This window comes from Chelonoidis abingdonii, chromosome 17, assembly GCF_003597395.2.
Source record: "Chelonoidis abingdonii isolate Lonesome George chromosome 17, CheloAbing_2.0, whole genome shotgun sequence".
Taxonomy (NCBI): domain Eukaryota; kingdom Metazoa; phylum Chordata; order Testudines; family Testudinidae; genus Chelonoidis; species Chelonoidis abingdonii.
The window spans coordinates 27911575-27931965 of NC_133785.1; positions in this window are offsets into that span (position 1 = coordinate 27911575).

A 20391-nucleotide genomic window follows, 5' to 3' on the forward strand; every position below is an offset into this window, starting at 1 on the left:
AGCTCTTTTGTGTTGGGATTTTTTCTCATAAAGAGTTTTTACAATCAGTAAAAACAGATAATACACACTAAGAAAAATTTATATCATGACACTGTGATTACTGTGGAATGGCAAATGTTGATTTTTAATGGCAACCACTATAATCTTCTAAAGATATTGTGTTTTTGTTTTTTGTTTTTATAAAAACTATTAGGATAACTGTACAAAGCCTGAGAGACAAAGGAAGTCAATACAATACTATGTGCTATTATACAGTCTACAATCTCTTGACATAAAGAAATACAATCCCCATGTGGCGTGCTGCTTTAGGATCTCACATGAAAGTATTTTGACAATGAAATTATTTTAATCAGGTAATTATCACTTAGTTAAAAAACAAAAACAAGAAACCCACAGATTTGCTTAATAACATTAGTCCTGCCTTGAGTGCAGGGGACTGAACTAGATGACCTTTCGAGGTCCCTTCCAGTTCTATGATTCTATGATTACTGCTGCAAGGTAGTAGAAGAAGGGATTGTCAATAAAACTGATTACATATTAAATGGGAGACACAAAATATAACATAGCATGGATATCTCTGTCTTTCTCTGTCTCTCTTTTTTCTTTTTTTGTAATTGCAAATGATTGTCCTTGTATGAAACAAGAAGTCATAAAACAGATCAATACTGGTGATCACCATTAGGTTAGATTTCATTTTCTGTCTAGTTACATTTTAGTGATGTTTCCTAAATTACTGTAGACTTTCCTGTAAAGAATATATGTTAATGGGGAATTTATTACTAGGCATGGAGGAGGCTTATCAAATTAGTCTCTCTCCCAATTGATCACTCAAAATTCAAACCAAAGTCCAGTGGTTCTGAACATTTTCTAAGTGTCTTAAAACTTCAGATGCCATTTCTTCACCATTGTTTTTCATTTTGATACATCTCAACATTTACTGTTTTTGAGAAAAAAACCCATGAGTCCTCCCTAAAAGGCATGAAAAAGGATTTTCTCATCACATTTCTGATTGTAAAGCAGAAATCTCATGAACCTATTTTTCACAAGGTACCCAGTTGTTGGGGTTTTTTGCACACTATAATGTATAGGAATCACATAATCTCCCTTTAACTAGTTTGATACCATTGTTTTTTGGATATCATATTTGCAGAAAACACATTTCTGCTTTAGAGGAAATATCCTTCTCACAATTATTTGTTGAGTACTCACTGTGTGCTCTGAGTAACACATGTAAAAGACATCTCTCCCCTACCACCAAGGTATTGATAATCTAGTGTACTGTAGTGGAGATGAGGGGTGATTAATTACAATTATAAACAATGTCTTTTATTTAATATTAGAGTCCATTACTTCAAATATTTAAAGTTATGCCCAGGCTTAAGAGTTGTATTGCATTTGGGCCAATGTGAATAGCAAAGTGGAATGTGGCCCTGAAGATAAACTGACAGGTATTCAAATGGGACTGCACAAATATTCCCAGTTGAAATGATGAAAATGGATTGAAAAGTGTTTGGATGTACAGGGCTATTTTGAAACTGATTTTAACTATTGTGGAGTGAGATTTGGTAGCTAGGGAATTTTATTTCTAATCTGATGAATGTAGGATTTCTGTGCTCTGACTGGAAGTTGGAATGCAAATATGTGTGAAAAAAACAGAGTTCAGAATCCTGAGAGCCTGTACATTTCTTAACATCATTAGGGATGGACTGTACCAACAAGCTTTTCTTTAGCTTGGATTTGTCATGTTATCTAAATAAGTTTAAACAGAGAAAAATGACTACCAGAAATAATAATAATAATTAATTAATAACGGTAAAGAAAGAGAAGAAATAGGAGGCTTCTAAAATGTTCAACACCACAGGAGCAGTTGGTTTCCATATTAATAGGTTAACAAACTATTGCTCTAGTAATAATTCTATAGGCTTTGGTATGTAAGACAGTTTGTATTTCAAGAAACACTTGATTTTACAAGCAAAAAGACAAAAGAGATGTGTTTCTCAAATACTGATAAGTTTCCATTCATAACGAATTTAGGAATTGCAATGATCACAGGATTATAATGCATCTTCAAAACACATCATTGCTAGATTAGGTTGATGTAACTGGAAACCTTTGTTCAGCTTCATTGTTCAGACTAACAAGTTACTGATATATAGTCCCTCTGTACACATGAATTTATCTGATCACCTGGAGAACACAAGGTAACATTTTCCAAGTGCTTACTTGACTTGGGATCTTAAATCCTGCGTTGCTCACTGGGACCAGGAATGAGGACTCTGACTCATTCTATATTAGGTTAGAACTGATCATGAGAAAATTCCATTCTTTTAATACAACCCTTTTTTGTTGGAAAACAGAATCCCATTTTTGTAAAACAGAATCCCAACTATACATACAAAATGATGGAGTCTAAATTAGCTGTTACCATTCAAAAAAGATCTTGGAGTCATTGTGTCATGAAAACGTACTCTGAACGTGCAGCGGCTGTCAAAAAAGCTAACAGAATGTGAGGAATTATTAGGAAAGGGATAGATAAGGCAGAAAATATCATAATGCAACTATATAATCCATGGCATGCCCATATTTTGAATATTACATGTAGTTCTGGTCACCCCATCTCAAAAAATGTATTAGAAATGGAAAAGGTACAGAGAAAGGCAACAAAAATGACAAAAGGTATAGAACAGCTTCCTTTTGAGGAGAGATTAAAAAGACTGGGATTTCTCATCTTGGGGAAAAAGATGACTAAGAGGGGATATGATAGAAGTCTATAACATCATGACTGGCGTGGAGAAAGTGAATAAGGAAGTGTTATTTACTCCTTCACATAATACAAGAATGAGGGGTCACTTGGTGAAATGAATAGAGAGCAGGTTTAAAACAAATAAAAGAAAGCACTTTGCACGACATACAATCAACCTGTGGAACTCGTTGCCTAGGGATGTTGTGAAGGCCAAAGCTATAATAGGGTTAAAAAAAGAATAAGATAAGTTCATGGAGGATGGTCTATCAATGGTTGTTAGCCAAGATGGTCAGGAATGCAACCCCATGCTCTGAGTGTCCCTAGCTTCTGACTGCCAGAAGTTTGGGAATGGACAAAAGGGATCGATCACTTCATAATTGCCTATTCTGTACATTTCCTCTGAAGCACCTGGCATTGGCCACTGTCAAAAGATGGGATAATGGGCTAGAAATGGACCACTGGTCTGACCCAGTATGTCTGTTCTTATGTCTTGTTTGGCCTTTTTTTCCAATTTTTCATTTTTCATCTAGTGAAAACCACTGGAAGCACAGGCTTGTTTCAAATAACCCTACATGAAAATAATAAAATTCCATGTGTCTGGCTATTGATTAGGCTTCAATTAGAGTCAGAGTCAGCATGCAAGTCATGGTCACTCATTACTATCCCTCGTAAAGGGACTTAATTGTTTTGAAAATTTTACCCACAAAAAGGGTTATTATAAGGATGTTGCAGAACTGACTGATATGTGCAGTAGTAAAATGATTGGGATATGGTTCAAGAGAAAATAGAAAAAATAAACTATTGTTTTAATCAAATTTGAGTTCAAATAGCTAAACATGAAAACAAGAAATAACTGTGTCCCCCCCACCAAGAAAAAACATAACAAAAGAACAACCATTGTGCCAAAATACTGAAAGCACAGAATGTTTCCAAACTGTTAAAACACTGAGATACCTCTAAGAACTGGTTCACAGGACATGCCTTTGAGGCTCGCTATGAATTTCTTTGCTTTCATTCTCTCACTATTTTAATATTCCTTTAAATAGAGAGGGGATTTTTTTTCTTAGTATTTTTTTTTTTGGCGTGGATTATTTCTACTCTGAGACTTGAAATTTAATGAGTGGTTTTAAGTTGCACGCAGACTGTGAAACTAATTCAGGACTTGCCCACAAGGGGACATCCAGGAAAATCAATCTGAATAAACTAAATTGTAAAGTGGATTAGTTTAACTGCATTAAACCACTGTGTGAACACCCTTATTCAGAATAAAAGTAGTCTTAGACTATGTCTACACTGTAAACTTTGGTGAAGCAAGTTATGGTGGTGTAAAGCTGCAGCAGTTACTCTACTGCTTGCGTGTGTGCATACTTGGCTACTTGTGTTGGCACTATGCATGCTCACCAGGAATTCTTGTGTTTATGCACAGCGAGGTGAATCATGGATAGCTATTCTAGTATGCCATGCAGCACCATTTGGTACACTGCCTTTTGAGAAACTTTTTTGCAATGCAGTTATGTGTAGAAAAGAGTCATGCACAGATGCCTGGCAGCAAGGGGTCAAGTTCCCTCAATACAACTTTCACTATTCCTTAATGCAATCTATATGACATACATTTTGTTCCTTTTTTTCAGTCCCACAAACTGTGCCCTAATTTTTTGCTGTTTGTGGTCTCTTACAGAAGCATGGAGCTTGCAGAACTCTGCACTAATGTCATGAATGTTGCAAACATAGGATGAACAATACTCCATTATTTTCAGAGCTGCAGGAAAAACCACAAGAACGATTTCATCGAGGACAGATTGCCAAGGGCCATAGTGAAAAACAGTTGAAGATTGTTGGTGGCATTCACGAAGCAATTGTATACATTGGATTGCTGCTTCTGGGCCAGAGAAACAAGCATTGACTGATGGGATTACATCATAACGTAGGTTTGGGAGGATAAGCAGTGGCTGCATAACTTTGAGATGCAAAAAGCCACATTCGTGGAACTGTGTGCTGAACTTCCTCCAGTGCAGGGACACCAGAATGAGAGCTGCATTGACAGTGGAGAAACAAGTGGCGATAGCACCAAGGAAATTTGCAATGTTGGCATGTGACTGGTCAATAGGAAATTATTTTGGAGTTGGAAAATCCACAGTATGCAAGTATGTAGAGCCATCAATTGTCTCCTGCTACAAGTGTTGTGACTTGGCAATGTGAAGAGTATAATGGATTTGCAGCAATGAGTTTCTCCAACTGCAGTGAGGCAACAGATGATGTGCATATCCCTGATTTATCACAAGCCCATTCCCTGCCAGACAGTGGAAAATGCCCTTAACTCCTCCAGCTGGGTCACATATATTCAAAACATAGACTGGTGCGTCATCATCATATTAACAGGGATTCATAGGCATTGTTGTCCTGCTGACAGTGAAATGAACAGCAAAGTATCTTTTGACTTCAGTGGAAGACACAATAAGACAAATTATAAGCCTTGAAGTGCTTAGAGTCGAAACAGGTGAGCTAGACAAACTATGGGGGAAGGAAGCATTATTATCCTCCTTACAGAGATTGGGTACTGAAGTGCAGAGACTAAGAGGCTAGATGCTTTGCTTGGTACAGGAATTACTGCATCAGAAAGCTAGCTCCTGATTACTGGGGGCACCCCTGCCCTGAGTTAAAATTGCTGTGAGTTTTAATTTGAACAAATGCACTCTTTGACAGTGCATTACTGTTGTGGTAGAGGAGAGATTTGCCATGCTCCTTGCACTGGGGTGTCAGAGGTGCAGGTCCCATAGACAGCAAATTTGTGACTGTTCAGAGTTCCCCTCTGATGGGAATTTTCAGCTGTCTAGTTGTAGTTCCATTTGCACCTCCTTGGTGATGTACGGGGACTGGAAACTGATTAGAGAATCTGTCCCTAAGTGACTTGCTCTAGGTTCCCCCTTAAGCCTCCAGCACAGCTACGAATTGAACCTAGTTTCAGAGTAACTTCATCTGTATCCCCTTCTCCATGGTCCATTCCAGAAGTGCCCAGTCTGATCTCAGGTCTTCAGCTGTCACCTGTCTCTGGGAACAGACCTTTATCCCATTCCCTTCTGACTTGGGGCTTTTAAGGCTGCCTTATCTCCAGCAAGTGAATCTGTCTAATGACGGAGCCTGTGCATTGTTTTCTCTCTGTGGGCTATAAACTGCCTATTGCCAGCAGTTATAAGGTACCACACAGCTCTTTCTAAGCAAACACATTTGTTCTTAAGGTAAAAGCATTATAGAGAAAACATATTAAAAACAATAAAAAGTTCCTATACACATGCTAAAAGCTTACCAGAGGCCACCCAGGGGCCCTAGTAGGCCAAAATCTAGGGCCTCTTTGGACAGAGGGTCCTGTCCATTTACTGGAGCAGAAAGAAGGCCTGAGTCAGTTTAAACAATCTTTTTATATCTAAAGCCCTTTCTTTGCCTGTTAGTCTCTGGAAAATCCAATGTGAACCAGTATTGGCAAGCCTCCCCTGGGGGTGCTACCTCTTTGGAGGTGTTTACACTCTAAATGATTCACCTTAATCACCCTCCACTGGTGGTTCCTGGTGGAACTGGAGTACCTTTCCTCCCCCGAGTAATATACAATCCCTGGTCCACAATGATATTTATACTACTTACAAACTTAATACAATATAGTCCCCAAAGGTATTGCAGAGGGTTTGGGGGGTTGCAATCTCTGCCAGACCTGGGTCTGATGTCAGACCTGGGTCTACTGAGCCTCAGTCCATTGCTTTAATTATAAGACCACCAATTTCCCCAGATCCAATGCTTCCTTTCCAGCACTGGGCATGCACTGTAAATTCATTTCATTTAATTAAAAACAACTAAGAATTCTAAGATCATTACAGGTAATGGGTAACTTTTCAATCAGCTTCCCTGTGTCACAGTTTTTTCCCCTCGACTGTATTGGGTGCCACATAGAGATATCAGAATTTATAATTCTATCCTAATTGCTGACTCCTCATGCCTCCTTCCCAATACACAAATGTTTTGTCCATAGAGAATACAACTGTGCTATCAGTGAGCAGGTTAAAACTTTATTAGACAAGGTCAGGAATGTCTTCGACATGCCAGTGTAGCTGGAATACCAATATAGCAACATTTTTGACTGAAAGGAAAGTGGGAAGGATCACAGTAAATGTCATATCCCAACAGTTTACTCTGTATGCTGTTTAGCCTGTTTTCTTTTTATATTTCCATTTAATTATATCAGTATTATACAATGCTGTTAGGGAGGATTGTTACGCTTGCTTTGATAGTCCCAAAGCCAACAGAACATTTTGTGGTTGTTGAACAATTATGCAATTAATTGCTCAATGAGATTAGCAATTGTGTTGCTAGGGAGATAGTCAAAATGATTTTTTATTATTAGTTTTGTAATTCAAAGTGGGTCCCAAAGAGTATTGTAGTTTCTGCCTTGTTTGCTGTCACTCGTGCTCTAAATGTCAATGAGAGAGAACCTTGTTCATGTTGCACTCTGAGCATAAAGGCAGTGGAACAGAGGACAATTTAGCATTTTGATATTTTTTACTTTTTTTTCTCCTATCTCCCTAAACAATTTTCTAACTTTATAAAAAAAATTCTATCAATCATGTTCTTTTTTAGTGTTAGAATAATAGTCAGATTTCATATATAAATTCCCTTCCCTTTTTTTTGTAACATATAACTCAGGCCCTTTATATACATTTTTCTCTTCCGACTTTTGCACATAAACACTATCATAAGAATTTCTCTCAACTCCATAACAGAAAAATAATGTGATCCACACTTGCTGTAAAGTCATGTCAATTTATCTGTTGTATGTGTGAGTATGGAGAGAGAGAAAGAGACCTGAAGTAGAGGTCTGAGTCAGCTTGAAAACTTTTTACCCACAGAAGCTGATCCAATAGAAGATATTGCCTCACCCTGACCTCTCTCTCTCTCCACACACACAAACTCAGACTCAGTTGTGTACATGAGCATCTGTGTTCCTATGTACCTGTGCAAGCTAACTTTATATTCATGCCAGCTGGAAATGTCTTCTCTGGAATTTGTGATTAAGGCTCTGATCTTCCTCATGAGAAATCCATTGGAATCTGCTCAGACTCATCTCATTCAGGATCAGGAGCTTGAGTAAAGATATTGTAAAATTGTAAAATAAAGAAGCAACAGGGTTTGGAGAGATGTATAAAGTGGTGTGTGTGTGTGTTTGCATGACATTTTTCTACAGCCAACCAATATAGTAGAAAAATGTCATGCAAACATACACACACACACGAATTTGTACCTCTCTCCAAACCCTGTTGTTTCCTTCATTTTAATTAAATCCGCAGTAATGATGCATGTCAAAGAAGACTTGTAATGATTCATTTTACAATTTAATCATATTATTTGACCATCCGATTTTCTGGTTGCTGATATAATAAAGAAGTGGAACCATATGGATGAAATAAAAGGTAACAGAAATCCTACAAACAGTGATTAATGCTTCTTACACACCACCCATATACTAATTAGTGCACCAAGTTTCACAGCATGCAGCCTTATAAAAATAACCCCTCCACAACGTTATTGACAAGACATTTTCATCTATAGTTAACAGATGAAAACTGAGAGCCTCGGTCCCACAAAAGAGTGGTTATCTGCTTGGATTTCTGGCTGAGCTTTGAAAACTTTGGAAAATCCAGCTTCCAAGCAAGCCCGCTATTAAACCAAGCTATGTCTGCAATTTCTGTCTTGCAATTACAAGTGAGCCTATGGCATGAATGGCACTTAGCTTACAAGCTTTGAGGGGCTTATTTGCCAGACATCGAAACTCTAGTGCGCAGCTTGCTGCAATTCTGTTTCTTAATGGCATGTCAGGGAGTTATAACCTGGGGCTACAGAAATCTGTGGATGTGGAAAATCTGTGAATTCTGAGGAGTTAGGGTCTTCACAAAGATTTCCTGAAGATTTTGTCATATTTTTCAGAATGTGAGCTTTCATTTTCAGAAAACAAAATTTCTACAATTAACCAGGATGAAAAACCAGAGAATGTGGACTTCAGAAAGAATAAATATCAGAGGAATGTTTTAAATACAGTTGCAGGTTCCAACCTGTAATTTTTACTCACTCCTCACTGAGGGAAAAACTCCCCCTAGTATTGACAGGAGTTTGCTTGAATGGTCGCTGAAAGATTTACCCCAATGGGCCCAAATCCACAAATATGACAGTCATATCTGTCTTGTCCTTTAATCCATTTACTCACACATGGCTAGAATGTGACATTAGGCACAGACTTGAGCAAGAGGTGATATGAAGCATCAATCCAAGAGTAGTCTCTGGAGACTTCATGACTCAGAATCACATTTCTGTCACAATTCTTCTCCTCTTTCCGACTTGCTCTAGGGGATTAATACTTTGCTGCTGGCCTATAGCTGCAGAAAATTACAAACCTCCCTCATCTCGTCTGCACTAGCCAGCAAATGCATGTGTGTGTGTGTGTGTTGGGGGGAGGGGGAGACGAAGACACTGCACATTCTTTGCTTCTCCCCACATACCCCTTCCAACTCAGAGTGTAAAAGTAGCAAGTGAAAGGAGAGAGTGCCACCTGTGCTGATAGCATAAAGGAATCATTAAGAGTATATGACAATTCTCCTACTGCAGAGCTGTCCAGGAAGAGGAAACAGAGCCAGAAACTCAGTGATACAGATGACAGAGGCTAATAGACATAGGTCAGAGTAAGAGTAAACAGCTGCAAAATGGTGAAAGGTGGAGAAAGAGGTGCATAAGAAATGTTCACATAAGGATAGCTACCAAGCATTTTGTGAAAAATATACATCCCAGTAGAACTAGTCAGGAATCATTTTTCATTGACAAGTGCTAATTTGTTGGATCCAAAACTCTTTGTGAAACTGGATTGAATTTGAGGAATTTCTCAATTCAAAAAATGCTGAGAAAAAAAGTTTTGAAATTGTTGCAACATTTCATTTTGACATTTTTAAAAATGAAAAATTCCAGTTTTCTGGTTTAAAACAACTTTTTGTTTAGAAATTTCAACTCAGACTGAAAAACATGTTTGAATTTATGAAACATTTAATAATTGAAACAAAATGTTTAAAAATTGGTTTTTGATGTGCCAATGTTTGAGATTGACTTCTAATCTCAATTTGAGTTGCATACTCACTGGACAATGCGTGCAGAATGGGAAAACAGCTCTGCATCATGCCCAGGTCTACATCCTAGAATCATATTTCTGTGGGATATTTTTTTTTCAGTGTCCATAGAACAGCAGGAATGCAATTATCTAGTTGTGCAGAAAACATGGCACTGGAAAGAAAGAAGGTGAGGAAACCAGGACCAAATTCTGTCACTGGTAGGTCTACACAGCTCCCTCTCATTTCAAAGGAATCTACCTGTACAGAGGGCAGAGTTTGGTCATTGGAACAGAATCAGCTTTAAAAATTACCGTGACATAGCACTGTAAAAAAATCTGTGAAGCATTCATTAGGCCAGCAATAGAGCACTGAGAGTGGATGTGAGTTACAGGGGAAGAATAGAACTGAAGCCAGTAGAATGATGAGAACAGACGAGCTTGGACAGAAGGAAGAGTATGGGTGTCTATAAAGGCAGCTGGAAATGTGGTGGAGGAGGAGCTGCCTTTACTTAGGGGCCACACCTTTATCCCAGCTGCCCTTATTAGGAGCCACTGTTAAATAAAGGGAAAGAGGAAAGGAGACAGACTTTATGCTCTTTGGAGTGGGCAAGTTGTTTCATAATGTGTTGTACAATGTCTAGTGCAGTGGCGTCCTCATCCATGCATAGGTGCTGCAACTAGGGGCTCTGGGGGGTTCTGCTGCACCCCCTGGCTTGAAGTGGTTTCCCTCATATATAGGATTTACAGTTTGATTCAATGGCTCTCAGCACCCCCAATATACTAATTGTTCCTGCACCCCTGGATCCATGTGCGGAGGTCCCTGTGTGTTACATTCATAGCATACAAACAGATGAGTTAGATTTAAAAAATGCTTTTTAAGGTAGCTTTGTGCTAGGCTGACTTTTTCCATGCTGACTCTTATCACACAATTCCCTATAGAGCCCCCTAGCCTGAAAGCAGGACCAGGAAACTCCTTGCAAATTAAAGTGACAGCCTACAATTCCCATACATCATGCTATGCACTACCACAATACTACCACTACTATGAGTTGTCATTTCAAACTGGTGACACCAGTAAGGCCATAGCTGCCGAACATAACTGGGAGTGAACAGTAGAAGAGGAAGACCCACCATTGGTAGAGGAACATGCAACAGGGAAGCATTAGGAGGACAAGAGATGGAAAGGCACAATGGATGGAGGAGGGAATGCACTGAAAAGTAAGGGGAGACCGTCTCTAATTCTCCCTGCCAAATAAGGACCAGATACAAACATACTGCATTAAACACAGTTCAAATACACACATACTTTCCAACTATAGCACTTCCCTGTAAACAACTTCTTTAGCCTTGATAAAAAACAACAGGGAGGAATCAGCCAGAGACTCCAACTGGTTGAAGCAGCTGCAGAGCAGCCAAAGCACAGACTGCTGTACTGGGGAGAGGGGGGTTAAATGGGGCCCAGCCCAGGCCACATCACCCCCAAGCATCCCCCCCTCCAGCTTTGTGGAAACTAGGATTCAGGGTCAGCGGCAGCTCCAGGCACCAGAGTACCAAGCGCCTGCCTGGGGTGGCAAGCGAGAGAGGGGGCGCTCTGTCGGTCCCTGCGAGGGCAGCAGTCAGGCAGCCTTCAGCAGCTTGCCTGCGGGAGGTCCGCCGGTCCCATGGATTCGGCGGGAATTCGATGGTGGATATGCCAAATCTGCGGGACTGGGGACCTCCCACAGGCAAGCCGCCGAAGGCTGCCTGACTGCCGTGCTTGGAGTGGCAAAAAAGCTAGAGCTGCCCCTGCTCAGGGTGTGCTTTTTTCCCTACCACAAGCCTCCGCTACCTGGTCAATAACTCCAGCCAGTGGGAGCAGCCACAGAACAAGACAAAGCAGGGACCTGTGGACATTCAGAGACCTTTCTACAGTTTCTCTGTCCTGTGTTGACTGGCAATTTGCTCCAACCCTTCCTCCTTCTTCTCCCACACAATCTCTTTACCTTAGCTTCATTCCACAACAGTCTGTTTTACTCTCTTCTTCCCTCCCCTGGCCCTCTTATATCCTCTCCCATAAATGTCCCCTCTCCCTTCACTTTTTTTTTCCATCTACCTGATCCCTTCCTAACTACCCCACTCAAAAAATGTGGAACTTAATATGACATTTGCTGCCATCACATCATGTATTATATTCCTTTCTAGCATCCCATGGCTGTCTTGTCTCTTCAAATTGTATTGTGTGTCTGGGGTCCATATGTGCTAGGCTTTCTTGGTTGGTTTCTAGGCACTGCTGTAATAAACATGATTATTAATAATAATAATAATATAATAATTTGTCACAGGTATTTTGTATGATCATGAATGCAGACTTGACTGAGAGGTAGGTAAAATGTGGGCCAGAAGACTATTTTACTATTAATATATAATAAAGCCAATAACATCTAGCTCTATATGGCCCACACTATGGAACATTTTGAGACTTCTCCACACCTCCTCTGAAGTTGTCCCCTGCCCACACAGATGCAGAGGGGTTTTCCTTAAACTATGCACTTAGGGCCTCAGTCTCCCCATTACTCATGCTAAGTCATAACTTATTCCATGGCTAGTCCCATTGGGCCAAATTCTGTCCCTCTTGCATTGATTTCAGTGGGACTACTCATGGAGTAAGATGCTACTCAGTGTGAGTGAGTGTTGTTGAATCTGGTTCTTACTCTTTTGGACTATTTAGTTACTTTAAAAGATTTCATATAAAGAAACCATTATTTGTAAGAGAACTTGAATTCATGTTGAGCTTTCATGAAAGTGGATTTGGAAGAAAAATGTGTTATGTACATCTGTACTATGCTTCATTCTGGTATCTGTTTTTATTTGAGAATTGACAATGAGACAAAAAAGAAAGGGTTTACTGATTGAAATGGATTAATTAGACAATATTGTATTGGACTGTATTGTTGAGGAAGCAATTTTGTTAGAGCTCTGAATACTTACTGTTGTTCTGTGATGTAAAGTGGAGATTGCTTTTATTTATTTTTTATGGTACCATAAAAAATAGAAAGGGAAAAAGAGCTCCGATCAACAATCTTTTATTACACTCAGAGACTAATACCATGCAGCTGCTTCAAACATAAAAAATATATTCAACAGGCAGTGGACTACTTTACCCCGGATTCCTTGTGGTAGGACTTATTGAACTAAGAGGTTGTTGATTTGTTTATTTTTATATAGATCCTTTCAAGAAGAATGTACAGTACAGACCAAATGTTCATATGATGAGTGGGACTCTTGTATAGATGAGTTATATCTCTGCATGCTTGTCTTAATGACAAATGAGTCATTTCACTTTGGCTAATTGATCATGCTTTGTATATTTGTTTATTAGCATGAAACCATTTGTTCTGTTCTTATTTTGCATCTGTAGAAAAGTAAAGCTGGCAACTGGTAAATGATATGAGAGATCTCCTTTGAATCGTAATGATAGAGAGGAACTGTTAACATCATTTTTGAGATAAGTTGGGTTCCACTTTCTTTCAGATACTTTTGTGTTCATATAAGTAAACTACAAAACTGATTTTAAAATCATGTGCTCGACTGTAACCTGTCCTAACATGGTTGCACAAGGCAATTAGAAGAAGTAAGGCCATGGACACATTAGAGGAACTGTCCCGATGATTGTGTTCTAGCCATGAGAGGAGTGAGGTGCAGGAACAGCTTCACAATAGGAGTTGGGAGGACAAACAACTTAATTTTTAAGAGAGAGCTGAACATATTTATGAGTGCAGTTGTATGACAGGGTTGCTTGTGATGGTAGGGGATAGGGCTCAGAAGACCTGAGGGTCACTTCCAGTTGTCTTATGTTCCCAAGTCTCATGCTTCACAGTTTCAGCCAGCCACTGTCAGGGATCAGGAAAGGATTTTTCCTCCCAATGGTATTCTGGGAGGTTTTTTTAATCTACCATACTTTCTCTGAAGCATTAGGAATGGCCATGACTGGAGATGTGACATTGGGTGAGGGTTAGGCAAGGGCTCTGAGGTAGCACTGGGCATTCTCTCATTGATATCAACTTCTGCTTTCATGTATTTTGTGGGTCTCTATTAGCAATTAAGGAAATATTTGAACACAATAACATTGTTTAGGGAAATCAATATAAATTTGCAACAAGGCTAACTGACTTTCAGATTACACTGTAACATCTCTTCCCTAGAGTAGTTCAGAAGTTCATGTGAATGGAGAGGTTTGGATTTCACGTGGGAATGTAATTGGACTAAATGAGGGACTACCCAGAGAACTACAATATAGGGCCTTTAAGGATCACATAAGGAACACAGTGGGAAGGAAAGCAGAAAATAAAAGGCCAGATCATCAGCTGGTTTATAATAGCATAGCTCTGCTGAAGCCAGTGAGCTGGGCTGATTTACAATAGCTAAGGATCTGGCTTAAAGTTATTTTGCAGTAGGTACAAGTTGCTTTTTAGGAAGTTGCATAATGATAACTTCCAGCATAAAACAATATTCAAAAGTAAAGTATATTAAGGAAAGAGCTGAAAAGGAAGATAAGGAGATAATCTGAGGATTCGTAACTCAAGACAGGAAGAAAATGGAGTAACTTTCAAAGGAATTAGCAGGATCCCTGGTCTATTTGGTAGGAGTTAAAACATTTTTCATGCTGATCATGATCACAGTTAGAGGTGTATCTATTCTTATCAAAAGTAACTATGTTCGATTGAGGCTTATTTGGCCAGACTAAAATTACCCAAGACATGATTCCTTGAAAATAAAAGGAGTTACTTGACTACCAGAAAATGGTTAGTGCTCAGCTATGGAAGTAGGGTGACCACCCACCCCAAATTGGGTGGGACACTTCCTAAATGCAGACTTCAAGTCCTGGTCCCGGGCTGAATGACTTTGGGACAGCATTAGTCACAGATTCCCTGCAGTGCCACTCCATGGCTCAGGGGTGGCACTAGCATCTTCCCGGTGGTGGGAGGAGGGTACTTAGTCCCCCTTCCCACAAGGCACTGCCCTCTGTTCCCCTGAATCCCCTCCCCCTATCCAGACCAGGAGTCAGACCCAAGCAGTAGTAAGAGCTGCCCAGGGAGCCTGGGCCATTGTGGGGAGCCCCGGACCCTCCACCTGCCCTGGGGACCGGGGATGGTCTCAGCCCCCTGACCAGGGCAGATGGAGGGTCCAGGGCTTCGCACAGTAGCCCAGGCTCCCTGGAAGGCTCTTACCACTGGCCAGAGGGCAGGATCTTGGGGGGAAGAGGGGAGAGAAGAGGAGGATCAGGTAGCAGGGTCACAAAATGGTCAGGGTTCCTGCATATATCTGGCTTTTGCCTTTTGAAAAGGTGGTCATCCTACATGGAAGACACTGCATAAGAAGAACTGTTTGGGGTAATACCAAGTATTTTCTCCTCAACATTTACCAGCTGCTTGAGTAAGAAAGGGGACTTCCACCTCTGCACACATTCAAACAAGAACGTAAGAGAGGAAGGCAGTACAATGAGAAGAAATAATACTTACTCACTGAACTGCAGGCTATCTAAGGGTGAAATTCACCCATGCAGATGGCACTTGGTTGCATGGCCCTCTGCACATTTCTTCCCTTATGTATCTAAAACCATGAAGATTGTTCACACTGCCCTTAATGCCCTATTGTCTAGGTGTTTTCCTGGACTGACAGCTAACATCATCACTGAACCATTCTTCTAGACTCATTTATTTGATAGACAGTAGCCAGTAGGTAGTTTCCATCCTGCTTTAATATTGGTTTAACCACCAGAAGAATTTCACTGTTTAAAATATTAAACACGTCTTCAAATATTAAACAGTTAACATTTTTTCCTCTGATTGTTAAATTTGTACTAAAACTGCCTGGAAACTGTGGTGCAGCCTGTATCTATGGATCTGTGGAAAACTGGTATCAACGGCTGTCTCTGATCTCATATACATATGATAAAGCAGAAAAGGCTCGTCATGAAGACTTTCAGAACATTGCACAGAGCAAAATGGGGAAAGCTTTTCTTATGTGACTTTGTGATTGATCCAGCGGGAAACAAATCCATGCCAATGAGCCTAAGGGGCCAAATTGATCAGTAGAATAATGGACAGATTATTTTTGCTTTTCCAGTTTTAATAAATGAAAATAATTAAAAATGAGAAAGTAGATAAATGATAAAATCTACTTTTAGTGATTAGTACTGGGGGCTAACTGCTCTTCCCAATTCTCTCTCTTCACTGAAAACAAAAAAAAAAAAAACACAAGTGAAAGGTCTATTAGCAGGGGATCTAGAGAAGCTAATGGGGTTGGGTGTAAGACCATCACTTTTCCACTCCTCTGACATTGCCCAAGTGGATGTGCAGCTGCTCCACTGAAATAATTACAAGCAGAAAGTTGTTGTAGCAGTTGGTCACCCTCCATCCACCAGGGGAAGTTAGGAAAGGTGTGGTTAAGATTGTGGATTCATGTAGTGATGGATCTATTGGGAAAACTCACACCATGCCTGCCCCAGCCATACCTGAAACCCCTGTCTCTGTTGCCATGGGGAGAGGGGCTTCACAGTGTGTTGGAGGTCTAGAGTCTCTCCATGGTCTGTCCTTTCCTCTCCTCTCGCCATACAGTGTATCGGTGGTGGGTTCACTGGGTTTGGGATCTCACATACAGATAGAAAGGAAAGAGGGGATGTAGTGGCTTTGAGTGGTTCCTCTTGGTCAGCCTCGAAGGGAGGCCACTCCATCTCACTATGCCACCTAGCTATCGATAATCAATTGGCAGGGGATTAGTAAGGTATAGTAGCAGTTAGTGGTCTAGGCCCAGGACCCTAGGGCAAGTACTAGCAATCACCCAAGCTCCCTCACTTGGGTAGATGGCAACCACCATCTGGCTCCAGGCCTCTAGGCAATGCAGAGTAGTTAGCAGTCTTTAGTCCAGCCTCTCTGGCTGGGGAAGACAGCAAACACCGTCAGGCTTTAGCCCTCTGGGTATTTGGCAGATGGCAGCAAGGCATCCTTCTCTGGCTCCAGCCCAAATGAGCTGGAAGCCCTGCCTCCTATACTTCCTGCCCCTCCCCTCTGCTTCTGACATTGGTGGCAGGCCTGGCCTAGCTCTGCCCACCAGGGGGCAGGGAGTGGTTCCTCCCAATCAGCCTTGGAGGGAGGTCACTCCACCTCACTATGGGGAGGTAAACAGTTGGTCCTGAACATCTTTATTTCTAAGGGGAAAAAACGATACTTCATAAATATTGAACTGTGGTGTCATTTTCAACCTATGTCCACTTTCCTATATTGGATTCATTTCTAAAATCTACTAAACCAGTTCAAAAGACTGAAATGTTAAATTAAGAAGTTCTGGAGTTTTATCAGCAACATGTAGCTTTTTCATTCAATATATTTGCATTTAAATGACCCCTATGGCTTCAGCGCACTAAGGCAACAATTATTTCATTATATTATTCCATGAAGAACTAATAATAATTAGTGAGATGGAGTTTACTGCTCTTTTAAGTAGATTTGAAGGAAACTATTGTGCTTGGGAAAGTCCCCCAGTTTGCTATAGCCTTGACATGGAGAGAAATATTATTTGTTTTCTGTGATGAGACTGCCAGCAAAAACTGTCAATTAGTGACAGTTTCATTTTGTTTTGTTGCTGTTGTTGTGGTCATCAGTCACTTAGGAGCTGCACTGAGGCATTCAACTCACAAGGCCACTGAACAGTCCTCAGTTGTTATTCATTTTAGCTAATTTCCCTGTTGAGCCAGATTTGTGTCAGCGTTCTACAATACTGTTGATTGTATACTTTGTATTTTCTCCAGAGCAACTGGTTTAATGCCAAAATATGAAAGTGTCACTGAACAGTTTCTCTGTTCTTTGATGGAAATTCAAGATTCTTTAAACTGAAAATTCTGAAAACTCCAATCAGCACTACTAATCATTTTGTTTAGCCAATCTAAAACATATTACGTATTTGAAAATGGATGTATCCTTTATCCTTTATTTTCTCTAAGCATACACTTTACTGGAACTAGTATGATGATTAATCATGTGTCTTGAGATGGGATTTGAAGAAAGTCAGAAAGGTCCAGAAGGTGGGATATCATGGGAGAAAATGTTTCCCATTTTTGTGAGACAAGAGACCAGGCTGGAGAATAGGAAAGGACCTTGAAAATTATAAGGAGAAATTTTGCATTGGATTTTTAGATGGATTGGAAGCCATTTCCAATTTCTGAAGGCTGAGGTCTTCCATGAAGCCAAACACACAGCCTTAAGCAATTTAATTTCTTTCCATTTTTAGGAATCCATAAAGAGATGAACCACCATGTTTTTATCAAATCAAAGGTTACATTTTTTTAAACTAGAATCCCTAAGTCAATCTCAGGAGATAAGTTCAGAAGTACATTGATGTCACTTTATATAAAAGTGTACACACATATAGGAAGCACATGCAGTATATAGAAAATACACTGACTATATGAAGAGTGGATATTTCTCTTGTTTTGTTGACACTTCCATTCATAAGGAAAATTCAGTGCCAAGTTTTCTTCTCTTCATGTTCTGTTACCTCTTGTAAAAGTCAATATGTTACTATTTTCTGTATGTCAGCTAAGACTGATTGGATTGCTGACTTTAAAGACAGGTCAGAAAGTCATTGGGAAATAAAACAATAACCTTTGCTAGAACTGAACAATGATAAATGTCACAGAGCAAAGGATTTAGATGAATTTCAGAGAACTGACATGCAAAATGTTTTGACTACGGTGTTTAGGGAAACATTTCTTTAATCATATTATTGTTTAACAAACTTTGCAATATAAACATACGGATAGCGATAGCTTAACATGTCACGTTCTCTTCTAAACTGCATCAGTTTAATTGTATCTTTAAGACAGTGAGCCCTGTGTTGCGGGCCGTGCTGAGCTGCACCTTCAAGAGAAGCACCTACTGGCACTCTGCAGAATGTCTCCCAGAACTCATAGCACACGTGGGGAGTGTGTGCATTTCTACACCCATTTCTAGGATACGCTCCCCCTTCATGATGGCCCATTTCCATGGGCTGGTGGAGGTGAGGATTATGCCCCTTCCCTGCCCTTCTCTGCCACTTTGGATAACTCCAAAGGGAGAATAAAGAGACTTTTTAAATGGCTATAAATGGTTTTTCAGTAAAATGTCAGACCTCGGAATTCTGAATTCACTTCAGTTGCCTCATTCATTCCTTATCCTGTGCTATTAATAATCATTCACAGAGCACTGTAAATGTACAAAGTACTTTACAGGCATAGATAAGACATGTCCTTGACTCCAAAGAACTTTAATTTATGGGCTCAGTTGGGAAACAACTACTCACACCAGTTGTCCTTATTCAGAAAATTAGTCTCATTGAAGTAAATAGAAATGTCTGGGTTGCGGTTGCAAGATCAGACCCTAACAATCACTTCTGCATGTCTTTCTTCAGAAGACACTATTTTAGTTTCAGTGACAGAGCAACGAGATAAGAGCACCTTAAAATGCTTTTGACAAAATGGAAATTAAAGCATTTGCCTATTTATAATCTAAGATCTGATCTTCCTCCTAGCATTAACTGGGTCTCAATTTTCAAATTCACATTTTTGGGGCTTAAAATAATCAGAGGCAAATAGTGAATGCAAAAATAAAGGCCAGCTGTTAAAAACATGTTCCTTACCGTGCTTCCATGCTTGATTTAATTCGTTCTTCATGCTGGTTTAAAAGCCACAAAGTCAGAATTTGTAAATATAACGACTACTGGACACGTGCGTTTTAAATGTTTCTTTAACAGCAGAGTTAGATTCAAAAGTAAAACAAAGTAGAAACTGGATGATTTCAAGGTATTGGTAATGGGAGGTGTAGTTTTTCAACTCTAGGTCAATGGATCACTTCTGGCTGAGTCTGGAAATGACAAAGTCATTACCATCTGATCAGTGTGAAACAAGTTTCTAGTCTTAGTCCTGTTCCTAACAGAGACACAGCTATATCAAAAATCTACTATTACAAGTGGCATGAGCTGAGAACCTAAATGACAGTCTAAGCACAAAGGGCAAAGATTGAATGAGCCCTGAGATGCTGGAACTTCTCACTTCAGAGGTGGTTGCTGAATTCTCCGGGTCTAAATGAAACTTGTGGAAGATACAAACAGATTCCTTCCGGCAAACATGCTGCAAATGGAACTCCTGCATGTTGGACACTTACAGTACCTGGCATGTATATTCAGTTCAAGTATGATCAACACTTATTAACAGTTGCCATATGGCAATATCTGGCATATTTCCTTAGCTAAGTATTTTTGAAGATTTTGATTCTATCTTTGAGCTCTTAGAAATTTGGCAGGGTGCACAAACAGGTTTAACATAAGCATTATTTTACAAAAGTTCTTTGGTTATTACTCTACTATTTTATGGGATCTTATTTATATGATATTAAAATTAAATTAAAATAATAAATTGTGTAATTGCTTACTGTGCAATACTAACTTTTATTTGATCAATTATGAAAAATTTACCTACCTAATAAATTTAAACTAAAACATTTTA